This window comes from Manis javanica, chromosome 10 (assembly GCF_040802235.1).
Source record: "Manis javanica isolate MJ-LG chromosome 10, MJ_LKY, whole genome shotgun sequence".
NCBI classification, from domain to species: domain Eukaryota; kingdom Metazoa; phylum Chordata; class Mammalia; order Pholidota; family Manidae; genus Manis; species Manis javanica.
This window is the reverse complement of record NC_133165.1, coordinates 48,619,200-48,635,389: the sequence shown is the minus strand read 5'-3', so window position 1 is coordinate 48,635,389 and position 16,190 is coordinate 48,619,200. Positions and strand designations below refer to the sequence as shown.

Sequence of the window (16,190 nt, the reverse complement as noted above, 5' to 3'; positions counted from 1 at the left end):
ACAGCTGTTGACCATTTAGAAAGGACCAGATTTAGGTTTCCAAAGAAAAGACTTAGGTCTCCAGACATACCTTTAGAATTCCTTGCTCGCAAAAAATTTGCTGGAGAAAGGTTTGTAAAGCACTTTACACAAATAGTGTTTACATGCTTGGCAGATTTCCATCAGTAAAGATTTCTGGGTAGACAAGACAATAGATTGGTTTGGTCTTTCTGCAACACAAGGGACAGAAATCCAACACTGACTGATTTATATGAATTTATTGACCCACAGAACTAACAGCCAGGGATTAGATAATAAAATGTTAAACTTGCAGGCTCTGGAGCCAGACCTCCTGAGGTAGAATCTTCACTCCACGACTTACTTAACTTGCCCAGTTTTCTCATCAGTAGAAAAGAGATATCCTGGCAGATAATGCTCTCTAGTAGAACAGATTTCCATCCATAAGGAGGGTTGGATAAACAGGAGATACTACGGATGATCCGTACTTTCCTGAGCAGTGCAGACATGTTTCTCTACCACTGATTGGTAGCACACCAGAACCTGCTAAGAGCAGCTGGTAAGCGAACTGGGTATGACTTGCTCTGTAAAGATGTTACGGTAAGGACAGCATTTGGTAGAGAGATTTACAAGGGCTAACATCATGTGTCCAATCCTATCAATCAGAAAAGAAGGTAAAAGAGTCTTCAAGTGAAATCCAAGGGAAAATGCAGCATAAGAAGCGTATATTTACGCTTGCGTTTGATGAGACAGCTCACGGCCAATGTCTCTGTATCACGCACGTGCAATTGTGTTGCCTACATACCAGCCCTCTGAGCCGGACTGTGGGGATAAACGTCAGAAAGACAAAGCATTCACTGGGGCTCAGTTTCCCCCTGGGGAAGACTTAAACCATTTTGGTCACATGTAATGGCCGCCAAAGCAGTAGGAAGTACAATGTGGGGTATGGCAGGCACTTTAAGCAGAATAAATTAAAATACCCATTCAAAGGGATTTCATGATCACATTTTTAAGAATTCTCAGTCAGTTAAGTTTATATCTGAATGGGGAAGATATTTCTGTTTTTTTTTTCTTTGCCTATAAGCATTGGATCAGTGCCTATGGTTAATATTCAAAGTTAACCCATCTTTATTATAATGCCCATGGCTTTTGTATTTGTTATTTTTGAATATCCTAGCTCATGTTCCCATTTGATATCTTCTCTTTCAAGCATAAAATTTCCTCATCTATGCTGAAATAGCATTTTAAAGAAAAGAGATTCCCATGTGAGTGTGTATTTTTAGAGCTACAAGGAAAGATGACGTTCAGGTCAATTCAGGGCTCTCTGTAGGTTTGTCCTGGAGCCGGCGAGACCCACAGTGGGAGGCAGAGCTCTGGCCAGTTGGGAAATCAATGGAAAAGTATAAAAGTGAAATTTCTTAATGATACGGCCCACCCTGGAAACTAAAGTGACTTTGTTTTTACTCAATAATATAATGAGTTTTATTTGAGTGATGCTGGATTTAATGGCTAAATCAATACGTGTATTTAGTGTTCGGCTCTGTTTCCACATTAAGTGACAGGAGATAAGCAGCCTTAGAGTGTGTTAATTGGTTTGTGTTTAGCATTTAACGCTAATCAGCAGTAGCAGAGGTGCTCTGTGCCACATCGGGCCTGGTAATGGGGTTTATCTAAACTAGGCTTTGTTTACATTATTGACTGGAGTTGAATTGCTCCTGTTTCTTATATACTTGAAAGTTAAGCTGGATTTGCAAGTGTAACTCCAGACCTTCAGCATTAGTAAGAATTAGCCCAGGTTTGGAACACAGCAAACCAAATTAAAAGCAAGTAAATATCATGCCATCCCTAGCATATGATACCTGTGAGGAATAAAAGACCCAGGGAAGATTTAGCTGGGAGAAGAAACCCTTGAACCAGAGATCAGAGCTTGAGGGACCACAGGTTAAATCAGGATTTCCCAGCTTGGATACTCGAGCCGTTTGGGACTGAATGATTCTTTGTGGCAAGGACTGTTCTGCCATGGTACGATGTTTAGAAGCATTCCTGGCCTCTATCCACCATATTAGAGTGTTGCTCCCCCAGTCGTGAGAACCTAAAATATCTTCAGACATTGACAGATGTCTCCTGGGGGTCAAAGTCACACATGGGTGAGAAACCACTAGGTTACACGAGGCTCCAGTGCAGCTGTGGTCTGTACAGAGGCAGGTGTATGTGTACGTATTTTTAGTAGATGCTAGCTTTTTAACAGGTTGGAGATTTCACATAATTATCTTCAGTTGGGGATTCTCTTGAAATCTGGGGAGATCTGTTCTCGGAGCCATGTGGCAGTTACCATTAGGAGCTGATTAGTAGCTGCCCCTTTCCAAAAAGGCCCACGTTCCTTGGGTCCTTCCTCTGCTGTGCTTCTCCTAGGCTGTTTCCCTCCTTTGCTGTGCACAGGCTCCTGGAAGTATTTGATTGTGTAACTCCTGCTTTAAGTTTTGCACACTTGGAGTCTCATCCCTCAGCACCAGGAGGATTCAGGGTCAGATGGAACTGAATTTAAATCTTAGCTTTACCAATTATACCAGCCCTGTAACTTCTCTGTGCCTCAGTTTCCTCATCTGTTGTATTATTTAAGTGGGAAGCATCTGCAAAATGGAAATGTTAACATATACAATGTAAGGAAGTTAGGGATGTAAAGGGACAACATCCCAAAGCACCCTAGGACTTAATAAATATTGCTGCCCTGTCCCCTTGTGTCATGTATCCCCAGACTTCTGCTCAGAGGGTGCACAGACTGGCAAGACTGAGCCGTTGCCTCCCGTTCTAATATGCACTTCCAGGCAGGGAAGATTGAAGCCTCTGTCCATCAGGTGGCAATGGCCTTCAGGGACATCACACTTTGTTTTCATGAACTGTGAGTAGAAATGGGGTTAATGGGAGAATTATCAAGAGTAGCTGCTTCACCACACTGCTTTTATCTTTCCCTTCAAGGACATGCACTTCTGGGACTGAGGCAGTTAAATACAGGGCCCCTGTTTCCAAAAGCAAGGAAAAAAAATCAGTTAGGACATCAGGAATTCAATATATGCAGCCACAGATTCAGACTCAGCTAGCAGCTCTGAAATATCTCCTCAGTTTTGTCACCTTCTAGGTCCCAAGTAGTTTCACATGTGCTGTCCCCCCTAACAGCTTGCATCCTGCTGGTGGTCACAGGGAGTGGAGAAATTCTGAGCTACTCTTACTGGAGCTTCACTAGGTTCCTTTAACCCATGGGGTCTTGTCCTGGGGTCTTTGCACATGGTATTCCCTTGGTATGGCATGTCCTTCTCCCCTCCCCCAAACCATTTTCTAGTTAACTCTTTTTCTTCCTTCAGTTCTTAATTGTGAATTCCTCAGGGAAGTTTCTTCTGATCATTCTATCCATTTATTTCATGGCATCATGCTCCCAAAGCATCTGTCCCTGTTGCACTGTATGTATTTCTTTAATAAATATTTGTCTTCCAATAGACTATAGCTTCCATCAGTTCAAAGACCATACTTGACTTTGCACACCATTATATCCTTAGTGCCTAGCATTGTGCCTGGAACATATCAGGTGCTTAGTAAATATTTGTTAAGTGAATGAATAAATAGGTTTTGCTGCAGTAACAAACTTCAGGTACTGGTGACTGAACCCAGCAAAGGGGCATTTTCTCTTCATACATACTTCCTGTCTAGAGCAGGAGGCTCCAGTCTCTGCCTCATATCATCTCACTCAGAATTGTAGGCAGAGGCACCTGGAATGTTGCATTGTCAAGTGAAGGAAAACAGCAAAAAAAAAAAATCACAAGAACCCAAACCAAAAAACAACCCAGCTGCATCCTTCCACCCAGAAGCGACATATTGCACATCTACTCACATTCTGTTGGCTAAAGCAAGTCACATGCTCTTGCCAAACTTCAGTGGGACGGAGAAGTGCAATTCTGTGTTTCAGTTGAACTGCAAACGTGGCTAAAAATTAGTTTAACTGTCTCAACTGCAAGACTTGTTTGAATTGCAGTTATTGACCTAGGGGAGTCAGCTCTGCAGAGTCAGCCTTTCATTTTAGCTTAATTTACCCTAGTGATGTGGGCTACATCTCTTTTGTTCTCAGGAAGCCTACATGATCATTCTTTATTCATGCTTTCACTCATTCAACCAACATTTCCAGAAGCTGCTCTCTGAGCCAGGCCTGAGGCTGAGCAATGAGAAACCAAAGATGAATGAGCAATGGTCCCTGAGGTGTATAGACTTGAATGGGTGGGAATTTTCAATATTTTTATAGAGTAAGTAGCTTTATAGCATGAAAAGTGAAGTTTGAAATGTATGTTTGTTTGTTAAGATAGGGATTTTAAATTGAGGTTTAAGGAAACCTGGAACTCTATGGATATATTCTTGGACATCTGTCATTTTCAGGTCTGAGAAATACTGGTCTAGTGGGATATTCACATGGGATCAAATAGATACAGTTAAGTCTGATAACTTCACAAAGACACGTGATGTGTAATGCTGAGAGAATACTCCAGAGGGAATAGCTAATTCTGCCTATGGGAGCTCAAAGAAAGCTTCACAGAGGAGACATTGTCCAAAAAGAGTTATTGGGGAATAAGGCAGAATTACTGAGATAACTTGTTATTTTGGAGCTGTTGGCCTGATTTCTAACCTGGGATCTTCCATGTATTAGCTACATGATGTTAAACAATTGTTCTAATTTCTCTAAACCTGAGTTTCCTCTTCATTAAAGTGGGAATAACATTCTCTGTCCTAAAGAATGTTTACTGCCCTACCCTACAAAGTCCTAGGCTAGTTTTACTAGCTTGGAAAGAGAAAAGAGACCACGTATGGATAGCGGCATGTGCAGTGGCTTAAAGCTAAGACACAGCTGGGCATGATTAGGAAATTGAAAGTAGTTCATTGTGGCTAGAAATAGAAATTGCAAACTCAAATTCCTCCGGGTGCCAGGTAGGTAAGATAAATAAATGAAACCAGAGAATGAAGATCAGAGGGGAAGAGGGAAACCTGGAAAGCCCCAGTATTAATTGAAAGCATTTAAATTTAACTCTTTGAAGTACATAAACAGGTACAATAAGTCATGACTTCAGGCTAAGTTTGGCTATTGGACTGTAAGTTACACCCTGACACAGGTGTGTGTGTGTGTGTGTGTGTGTGTGTGTGTGTGTGTGTGTGTGTGTGTGTGTGTGTGTGTGTGTGTGTGTGTGTGCGCGCGCGCTCAGGAAATAGGGTTGGAATGGAGGCAATGTGGGGATTACAATAGAAAGGAAAATAAAATCCATGTTTTACTAATCTGTTAAAAATATTATGAGGGATATATGAAGTTGAGATCTGAGTTATAGAAATGAGGGACATGAATTCTATTGATTCCATGCTTCCCTTCTCATGGATTACCTAAACCAAGATCGATGAAAGCCAAGGAGGCTGAAAAAGCCCTTGTAGTTTCTGGAGGAGATTGAGGGGGTTGTAAAGTTGGAGAAGGGAATAGATCCTACAACCGAATAATCAGTGAATGCCTCTTTAATGATTGTGAAGGAGATACGCACAAATTCCAAATCAATCTCAAGAATTAATCAACCCAGGCATCAGGGCCTGTGTCTCAGTAGATAAGGCAGCTGGGTGTGGTCTGCAGATAATCCTATTTTGCCATAAAACAGGAAGATAGAGATTCATGTTTTACCTCCTCTCACCTGGCAGATGGAGAAAGAACCCAGCGGTTTCCTGTCTGTGTGCGCATGAAGACTGTGGGGAGAAGAAATGGTGTGCAACAATACCAAAAAAACAGGGAAGGTCTGTCCTTCATATAAAGAGCCAAATCTAATAGGAACAATCAAGGGAGAAAAACCACAATTCAGGAAGCTGAGAAAAAACTCAGCAGAGTCTCTTCTAAGTGCAGTTGAAGATTTCCTGAAATTTCTAATCCACTACTGTAGTTTTTTGTTTCTCAGAAGCCACTAATATTTTTTCCATTGTTTATGAAAATGTCCAGATACACTAGCAATAAGTTTCATACATCAAAACCTCTGCTGACATATTCCTCTTGGGAAGACAAGCTGAAGACACATGAGACAGTTAAATGGCATTCCAAGGCTTGAAATAGTGCATTATAATTTTGTACTTGTCTCTGCCCCACACTCCAGTATGTATAGAGGCTGGGCCACATTCTTTATATTCTCAGTGCCTGTTCAAGTGCTGGGAACTTGGCAGGCATTTGATAAATGCTCACTGAATAAATAAATTTATTAAATAAGAAATTCACAATAATAAGCCCTAAGTGTGTTTTGAGAGGTCCAAAACTAGAGAACAGATCTTGCAGTAGAGCCGTTGTTAAAACCTGCAGTAAGCAGAGTGGTTAGGCATTCACTGCTCAAGAGCTGACTGCCCTGTTCCTAGTGTCCTGGTTTTACCACTGTAAACTGAACTTGGGCAATTTTTTAAGACTCTTCCCTCAATTTCCTCTACTGTAAAAATGGTGAAGACAATATTATCTACCTTTGGAGGTTGTTGTGAGCATTAGGTAAGTTAGTTAATATATAATACATGGTCAGCACTGAGTAGAATTCAACTGTTGTCATTCCTGGGGATGTTTTCCAATCGCATTCAACACACTTTTATGCAGATTCACCTAACAGATGCTTACCTTTTCATGTAAGTACCAGGTACTAAGTTCATTAACTTTGTATGCTTCATTTCATTAATCCTTAATGACCATACTTTTTTATACGTCCAATATGTCAAACCTGTTCCTACCTCAGGACCTTTGCACAAGTGATTTCTCTGCAGAGAGGTGTTCTCAGAGAGTTCTATTAAAAAGAACACCCACTCCAACTATCACTTGCTCATGCCTTACTATGCTTTATTTTTCTTGGTGATACTTTTCATCATCTGAAGTTAGTGTTGGTTGCCTATTTCCCCTACTGGAATGTGAACTCCATGGGGGCAGGGACCTCAACTTGTTCACTGCTATGTGCCTGGTGGTTAAATCAGTGCCTGGCACATTGTGGATACTTCAGAAGAATGAGTGAATAAAAGTTCTATCATCATCATTTTACGAATGAGGACAACAAGTCTCAAAAGAATGAAATGACCTGCCCACCATATTACAAGCAAAAGGGACAGAATCAGGATTTACAATCATCATTTAGAGGCCTGAGTTTTTACCACCACACCCTTGTGACTTAATATATTGTGAACTTCTACTGGCTATTTTCAGAGCTATTGAATACAACCCTTTCCCACAAGGAGCAATGGTAACCTGCGGAGAAAATATTTTTAAGATAAAATTAAGGAAATTAATGATTTAAAAAACAGACCCTGTTACATTTGTACTTAGAATTAGCCAAACTAGAGATTAAGGGTATAATGTTTAAGATGTCATGTCTAACCAAGATTTCTGACTCTTAAGCCATAAGTTTGGGGGTCGTGAGGGCCAGTCTTCCAACCAGCTGGCTATAAATTTAGGGGTTCCCGCAACTACCCTCAGGTGTGATAATTCATGAACATGACTCACAGAATTCAGGAAAGTGCTATACCTACAATTATGTTTCATTATAGCAAAAAGAAATACATCAGAACAAGCCAAAGGAAGACATGTATAGGGGAGAATCTGGCAGGCTCAGGAGGGGAAGGGTTCCAAACACAAAGCTTCTGTCCTTCTCAGAGGTGCCTTTTCCTCCAGACATCAACGGTGGCCATATGCGTGTAGTATTGCCAGTCCAGGGAGCTCATTAAGGCTTTGGTGTCCAGGGTTTGTACTGAGAATCTGTTACTTAGACTGATTGAGTTATTGCCCATGTGGTTGAATTCAACCTCCAGCCCTCCTCCACTCCTGGAGGTCAGGTTGATAGTGCATGGCTCAAAACCTCTAATCACATGGTTGGTGTTTGTGGTGGCATGGCCAGCCCCCACCCTGAGTCATTTAGTTAGATACACTATCTCTAGGTCCACTGTGAGTCATCTGATTGGCATAAACTATCAGGGGTGGCCCACCACAAATAACAGACATTCCCATCACTTGGAATATTCCAAGGGTTTAGAGCCTACCTCCCAGGATTGAGGACAAAAGTCAGATCTCTCTTTGGATGTCAAATTGCTTACTCTACAGCCTGTATTTCCAATTTTTTAGATTTAGGATAAACCAGTACTTCTCAACTAAGGGTGGTTGCAACCCCCACTGAGAGACATTTAGCCATGTGGAGAGACATTCCTGATTGTCCCAATAGGGCTGAGGGTGGTACTATGGGAATCTAGAGGCAAAGAATGCTGCTAAATATTCTGTTATGCACAAGACAGCCTTCTCTCTCCCCCAAAAAGAGGTATCTGACCCCCAAAATCAGTAATGATGAGGTTGAGAAACCCTGGGATAAAGTAAATCTGGAAATGAGCCTAGGCATGCCATGGATTGCATAGAACAGCAATGAACAGACAGATGTTACCCTCTCATGCTGTCTTGTTCCTGCAAACATGAGGACTCTCAAGAGGCTACTGTTATAGGTAAAGTATCTAGGAACCCACCTGCTGATGTGGTTGTCAGACTGTTGCAGGTGGAGTCAAGTTTGTTCTCAGTTCTTATCCCTACCGAAACAAAGAGATTGAAGGGCAGAAACACAGTAATAAAGCTGAGCGAGAGTTTTATTTGAACACCCTCCAAGGGAGGAGTGGGCCAGAGTCAAGGCAGGCAAAGGTCCCCATCTTTTAGGGGAGAGTCTGTTTATCATGATCTAACTGGTAGACACTTCTTTGATTGACAGGGTGAGGTCATTTGATTGATAGCTCTAGTTCTACACCCATTCCTTTGGTGTGCATGTCTTTTCCCAAAGTGCACACAGAAAAGCCCAAAGTGGGGTGGGGAGCAAAACTGCAATTTTATTTTAATGAGGTTATGATGAGGTGTGGTTTGGACGGTTCTTAGTTTTGTTAATTGCTCCTACTCTGGGACCTGGTTGGGACCCGTTTAGCCTGGTCCTGAAAGGCAGAAAGCTATCTCCCTGCAAAGCCTTTGTCTTCACCCGGGACCCCCTACCTGGGCAGAGTTTGGGTAGTTTTTTACCTTTTTATCTTCTCCTTCCCCAGCTGCTCATGTATATCTTTCTACCTAACCAGACCAGACCCCAAATACCCAATTCTGTCTGCCCAGACATGCTGCAGGTCAGAGTAGCACTGGTGTTAAATACCACTGGTGTCTACTGGGTTATTTTAGAAGCTATTTGGGCAGGATGTTAAGTAACAGTGAATCATATAATTAGAAAGTTACATTTTACTTCTCTTTTGCCTAATTATGCCAAGAACAATGTCTCTATTTGGTACTAGCCTATCTTTTATACCTCTCTATCATTAGCTTATCTCTCTCTCTTTTATCAAGAAGAGAGTGGTTCTTGAACTTGGGCCCTTTATGAGTAACATCTACAGGAAATTTAAAGTGTGCTTTGTTTCTGTTTCTGATATATTTGTGCTAACCATCGACTTGACTTCTGCAAGTGAGACCAGTTATTTCAAGATTCATCAAGTCTTCTTATACACACAATTTCTCTCAAGGAGTATAAGTTCTAATTTCAGTGAGAGCTTTTTATGTAAAAGTCATTTGATTTAAACAAGGTAGTAAGTGAATACGGTCGAAACTTCTAGTGCTCAGTTTTACTGGCTTTTCCCTCTCTCTGGGGCACCCAAGAGGACTATATGTCCCATTTCCTTGTCATTACATGGGGTCTTGACATTAGCCCTGGCTAAGAGGCAGGCTGAGACAAAGCAAAGCTTGTGTGACCCCCCTACCTTATTACTCAGCCACAGTCAACAAGAAGCCATATCTTGAAATAGCTGCATGACTTTGTGGTGGAGCCTCCCTGAGGGACGGTGTGGAGCAGAGCCTCTGCCAGGCAACACTGGACATGGGCATGAGCAAAAAAAACCTCCCTTTGCATTAAGCAACTGACACATCAAGATTAATTTGTTATCACAGCATAACCTGGCCTTCTTTGCAATGCAGAAATTTGTACCAGGAGTGGGCTGATTTTTTAACAAAAGCCTGCAATATAGAGCAGTAGCTTGGCAACTGACAGCTAAGGGGTGAGGAAACTGCTCTTACATTAGGTGACTATCCTTGCTAGGCAGTGGCACACATTTGCTCACACTGTCTCTTTGGTAACTTGGGAGGCAGACCATGAACCTGATTAGCTGGTTGCTGTAGGAAGAGTTGGAGAACAGGATATGAATAGGTGTTTCCATTAATATTAGCTGCCCGTGCCAATATAATACATGAAGCAGTAAGCTAGGAAAACATGGGCCAGTTTACAGTAAGAAATAAAGTAGAAAAATTGTTTGCACAGTGATCAAAAAGGAGGTATGTAGACTGGGCAAACATGTGAAAGCTTTATGGCAGCATGGTTCTAACACGTTCTGATGAGTTACTATTAAATGAGATCCTGTGATATCATGAAGACACTTCTGTAATATCAGTTCTTAGCATCTTCTCAAGGTTTATCTGACGTAGGTACTAGGGGCCTTCAAGGTGGGAAGAGTCCTTGGGAGACTGAATTTAAAGTCCCTTGGTGATACAGGTTTAAGATGTTTAGCTATGAATAACCGGAGGAGGCAAGAACCTTAAAAAAACAAAGTTTGGAAGGAAAGGCAGTCCCCACAGATGGCACCAGTGGTAGATTTGGGATGGCCAGGAGGATGCAGAGAAGGACTGTTAGGCAAGAGGAACATCTGGCATGACTCTTCAGAAGGCAGGTGGCAGCATCAGTGTTCTGGAATCTGTTTTCTAAGGTAGTCAGACGCTTGAATCAGAGAGATAAGCCAGAATGGTGCCTGGCACACATCTTCATTAGAGTTTATCACCTTGTATTCTCTGTTTATGCTTGCTCATTACTCAGCCTCTCCAGCCTGAATGCTGCTTGTGAGTGGGGCTAATGCCCTTTCCTCTCTGTATGCCCAGTGCCAGCCAGGACCTAGCCCAGGATAATGGGACCGCATTAAGATTTCACAGATGAATGGACAAGTAAGTGAAAGTGGGCAAAATAAAGTACAACTGAGCAAGTGACAAAGTCAGGGACCAGGGTTTATGTCTTGAGCAACAGGACAAGGAGTCGGGGAAAAGGACTGGTGGGAACTGACGGTAAGAAACCAGGAGACTGGATGCAGGGATTCAGAGCAAGACTCTCCCTCCTTCTTTCATTGATTCAGTCATTCAGCAAACATTTTCTGTGCAACTGTTATGTGCCAGGCATGCTGCTACATTCAGAGGATATCTCTGTGAACGCGAGGCATAGGTGCCCTCAAAGCACTTACAGCCTAGAAGACAATTTTACATGAGGAAACTGAGTCCTAGAGAGGCTGTGTGATGTTTCTAGGGTGGTACAGCCAGCTATTGACAAAGTCAGTTAAGGACACAATACAGATACACCTCCTTTTATTGTGCTTCTCTTTATTAGACTTGGTAGATACTGCATTTTTTTTTTTTTTTTTTACAAACTGAAGGTCGGTTGCAACCCTGCATGGAACATCTATTGGCACCATTTTTCCAACAGCATTTGCTCACTTTGTGTCTCTTATGTCACATTTTGTTTATTCTTGTAACATTTTCAACTTTTTCATTATTACTGCATTTGTTGTGGCAATCTGTGATCAGTGACCTTGATGGTACTATTGTAATTATTTGGGGGCACCACGAATGGCTCCCATATAAGATCGTGAACTTCATCTATACATGTTTTTCCTCAGGCCTCTTTATTCCCTGAGACAGGACCATATTGAAATTAGGACAGTGACTAACCCTACCATGGGCTCTAAGTGTTCAAATGAAGGGGAGAGTTCTACATCTCTCCTTTTAAATCAAAAGCTAGAAATGGTTAAGTTTAGTGAGGAAGGCATGTCAGTCACTGAGACAGGCTGAAGGCTGTATCTCTTGCACCAAATAGTTAACCAAGGTGTGAATGTAAAAGAAAAATTCTTGAAGGAAATTAAAAGTGCTACTCCAGTGAACACATGAATGATAAGAAAGTGAAACAGCCTTATCAGTCAGCAGCCATCGATGTCAAGGCAGGACACTCCAGCCACAAAAAGATTATGAGTTGCTGAAAGCTCAGATGAGGGTTAGTATTTTTTAGCAATACAGTATTTCTAAATTAAGGTGTGTGCATTTTTTTCTGACACAACACTACTGCACACTTAATAGTCTACAGCATAATGTAAACATAACTTTCTGGGAAACCAAAAACTTCATTTGACTCACTTTGTTGTGCTGTTTGTTTTATTGGGATGGTCTGGAGGTGACCCCACAGTCTCTCTAAGATGTGCCTGCATCCTGACCCTCTACTTGTAAGTATTTGACTCTACACTAAGGGCCACCAGTGAGCCAAGAGCCACATGTGGTCCTCATATGCATTGTGGTTGGCTCTTACAGCATTTTAAAAATTGAGAAATTTCAGGCAAACACCAACTTCTCTGCCTTCTCTTGAAAAATCAGATCTGGCAGCACCAGGCCTATGCTTCCTCATGGCAAAAGCTGGCAGGAGCTGAGTAGCAAGCAGCTGTCTACTTTCAATACAGCTGCTTCATCCCTGTAACCTTTCATCTTGCCCACCTCACCTGTTTGTGTTAACTGCGTGGGTCCTCTGGTCACATGGCTTCACATCCCCTGCCCCGTTCCTCATTATTTTCCTCATTTTGATGCTAAAAATTCTTCCAGCCTGGTACCAAAGGGTTGAAAACATCCATTCCCATCCTGCAAGTGGCAGCCTCCAGTTCCTTAACTTTTCTTTCTCACCTGCTCTCCTGTCCATCCACCCCTCAATCCTTATTTCTAAACAATGACAGAAAGGTTCAGGCAGGAATGTCCAGGGGTCCTGTCGTGTTCACATGTCCCTCCACCCCTAGACCCCAAGTAGCTGCACTGGCTTCTGAGAGAGGGCGCCATCATTTTGTATCTGAGAAAGGGCACCATCATTTCAAATCATTCTGGTCTCTGAGTTCATTCAGTATGCATGCAAAAATGGTAAAGTGTTAGCATTTTAATGCTCTTAAACATACAATATTCTTATTAATGCAAGTGCCTTTTTTCCATCCATAATTGAATGGTTTACTTTATTATTGCTTTATGGTAATGACTCTGCATCTCACTTCTTGGTGAGGGTACTCAGAATCAGGTGGGCTGGCTGTACTAATTGCCTCCATTATAAGAGCAGCTAGCTTTCCGGTGATACAGTGATAGATAATCCACTGGACCAGAGTGAAAGCACAGAGGGAAGGCGGTGGGTCCCTCATAGCCCAGGGATCCATCATGCCATTTTTCATTGAAACATATCCCAGATCTGCAAAATGTAACCTCTTCCTCAGTGGTGATTGTTGGAACGTTAACATGGATCGGGGGCTATTTATGTCAGTTTGTACATTTAATCAGTTTTCTTGCAGTTTTCAGCGAGATGTGAACTCTCCCTGTCCAAGGCATTTGGTTCAAATCAGCTGAGACAGAAAGTAATCAAGATTTATGATTCTCATTCTGAGTCCCATCACACAGTCACTTCAATTGCTACTTGCCAGCTGCACCCCCTCCCACCCCCAGTCTGACTGACACCCACTTCACTTTCTCTCCAGTGAGTGATTTAATGTCCATCTTGAAAACTGTCAAAACACTTCTGCTGCTCCAGATGGCAGCTGTATGGTGTCTGTGCTCCCCCGACCCCCCACCTCCAATTGCTCCCAGTGCCCACCAGTCCTGCCTTCCACAGTCTGTGAATGTCTGAAGTCCAGGACTTGGGCAACTTCCTTTTGAGAAGGGTTGTCAAGCACAGACAACATAGCCACAGTCACCTTTGACCATGGTAGTAGATTCAGAGGTGACGAGTCAAACTGGGGTGATTTTGTCTCACTGATCTTGGCCTGAGTGGAGGATAAAGTACAAAACAGAGCCAGCCTAAGGCCACAGCCCTTGCTTCTGTTTAAATGCTGCCATTTATGGGCCGCCTATACAACTATAGATGTACAAAGAGCCATTGTTTGTGTGTCTGCCCTGCCCAAGCAGGAATCAAGGTCGTGAGACAGGAAAGGCTCACTCTGACTAGCCCCACCGCCAAGCGAGGCATGTCCAGAAGGGTGGGCTCTGGGAGCCCTAACACAGAGGCTGACTATTTCTAAGACCTTGAGCATGTATGAGAACCTCTGAAGGTCTTGGTAAACACAGATTGCTGGGCCCACCCTCAGGCTGTCAGGTCTGGGGTGGGATCTGGTGTAGCACATCTCCAGGAGGAAGCTGGTACTGTGGCTCTGGGGACCATACTTTGAGAACCCCATTAGAGTGGGTAAGGGCTTTGCTACTCAAAGTGTGGTTCCTGGACTAACTGTATCAGCCAACCCCTGGGAGCTTGTGAGAAATGGACCTTGGGTCCCACCCCAGACCTTCTGAACCAGATTGTCAAATAATCTGTGTGAACCTTAAAGGTGGGAAGCTCTGGATAAGAACCCAAAGTCTGGAACCCACATTGTGGGAGATCCAGACCCAATCTCTACATTTGCTAGTTTTGTAATCTTTCGCCAGTTGACCTATCTGTGCCTCAGTTGCCACATTTGTAAAATGGGGATGGGGAAGATGGTCCTTGCTTCCTAAAATAATATATGTAAAGCCACTGCAATAGTGCCTAGCATATTGTAAGCCCTCGATGATGAGATTACTAATATAGGTTTGAGTGTTGGGAGCTTTCAAATTTCAAAGTAGACCTGTGTAAGGACTTGAATATTTATCTGTCAGGTATATTCCTAAAATCATTGTAAACTCACACATTTGTGAATTTAATTTCAGCAGAGGTAGACAACTGTCAGCCGAGGGGCCACATTTATCTGGAAGATTTCTATTTTTCTATGTGGTGACTAAAAAAAAAGTTTCCACATTTTAAATATGGGGAGATTTTACCTAAATAACTGGACTTTCAGCTTTCTTAGAAAAGTTAAAAGATCTGGCTACACAGGCCTGCATTCTTGCTGAGCAGAGCAGCAGTGACCAGCTGGGGATGGGGAACAGCCTCCATCATTGAATGACGTGGGCATTTTTTCCATTTACCTCTGTCCCCACCACTCCCTATTGTCTTACACACAACCTACATTACTCATTTGCATTACTGTCTAGCCCCTCTTTAGATATCTGAGTTAGCAAGTTGGCACCTTGTTATGTGGGCTTCACTGGAAGTGATATAAAGTGGTTGTTCCTGAATGACTGTGTCTGCAAACAGAGACTCATAGACCTGGGAGGCTGTGGGGATGCTTGGGAGTGCTCAAGGCCTCTAAATGCATCCCATCCCTTCTCAGTACAATGGGTGAATCTTGGCTGAAACCAAGAAAGCTAAATCTAAAGATGTCAGTGGTATATGATATCTAATGCCTTAGTCTTTAAGCACTGTTCCCCTAGGACTAAAACTGAGAACTGAGGGAGGGGCATGTTCACCATCCCAGTCCGTAAGTTGAGGGCAGCACACTTTTTCTGTAAAGGGCAGATAGCAAGGATTTTAGGCTTTGGGGGCCAACAGGTCACTTTTCTACCCCTGTAGCATGGAAGCAACCACTGACTATAAGTAACTGAAGGAGCATGGCTGTATTTGGGCTGGACAAAGCAGGTGGCATCTCAGATCTAGCTTATGGACCTTAGTTTGTTGATTCGTCTCTAAGTCAGTAAGAAGGTCCCTGTTTGCATGGGACTTTGTAGTTTATGAAAATGCTTTCTAAGTAATTGTAGTCTTTTCAGCATATATACACTTGGAGTTTCTTTCCTTGCCTTACCTCACTTTATTTCTCAAACATTTTCCCATGTTTTTAAAACATCTTAGTGATTTTCATTGTTCATGGCTGCAGATTATGTCATATTGATGAGCTATTTGTGCCACCTACCTCCCCATAAAGACTGTGTATATACACAGGTCATATGTATAATGACTATACATATACATACGTGTGTGTGTGTGTGTGTGTGTGTGTGTGATTTGGGGGCAGCTGGTTTGAAAAGTGGAAGGATATTAAATGGACAGAAGAATAGAATTTTGAAAAACAATTTTGACTGCATTGAAAATGCAATACGAATAAAGCAGCTCTCCTGACCTGTTCTTCTGTTGGCCTTTCTACTTGATGTGGCACAGCAGAGCAGAATGAACATGAGGTTTGCAGCCAGACATGCAGAAGTCTGCATCCTGGCTTTGTCA

General features: G+C 42.5%; 1 protein-coding gene and 1 long non-coding RNA gene across 3 annotated transcripts in view; both read left to right on the top strand.

The window, feature by feature from the left end:
• The window catches only part of LOC140844079 (uncharacterized), a 36,103-nt gene extending 29,476 nt beyond the window's left edge, over positions 1-6,627 (top strand). The window contains exons 3-4 of the long non-coding RNA XR_012122254.1: positions 2,753-2,896; positions 5,710-6,627. This is a non-coding gene — a long non-coding RNA (uncharacterized lncRNA). The remainder of the gene's footprint in view (positions 1-2,752; positions 2,897-5,709) is intronic.
• HS3ST4 (heparan sulfate-glucosamine 3-sulfotransferase 4) overlaps positions 1-16,190 on the top strand; it is a 384,757-nt gene that overhangs the window by 282,945 nt on the left and 85,622 nt on the right. The gene's annotated exons all lie outside the window — the stretch shown is intronic.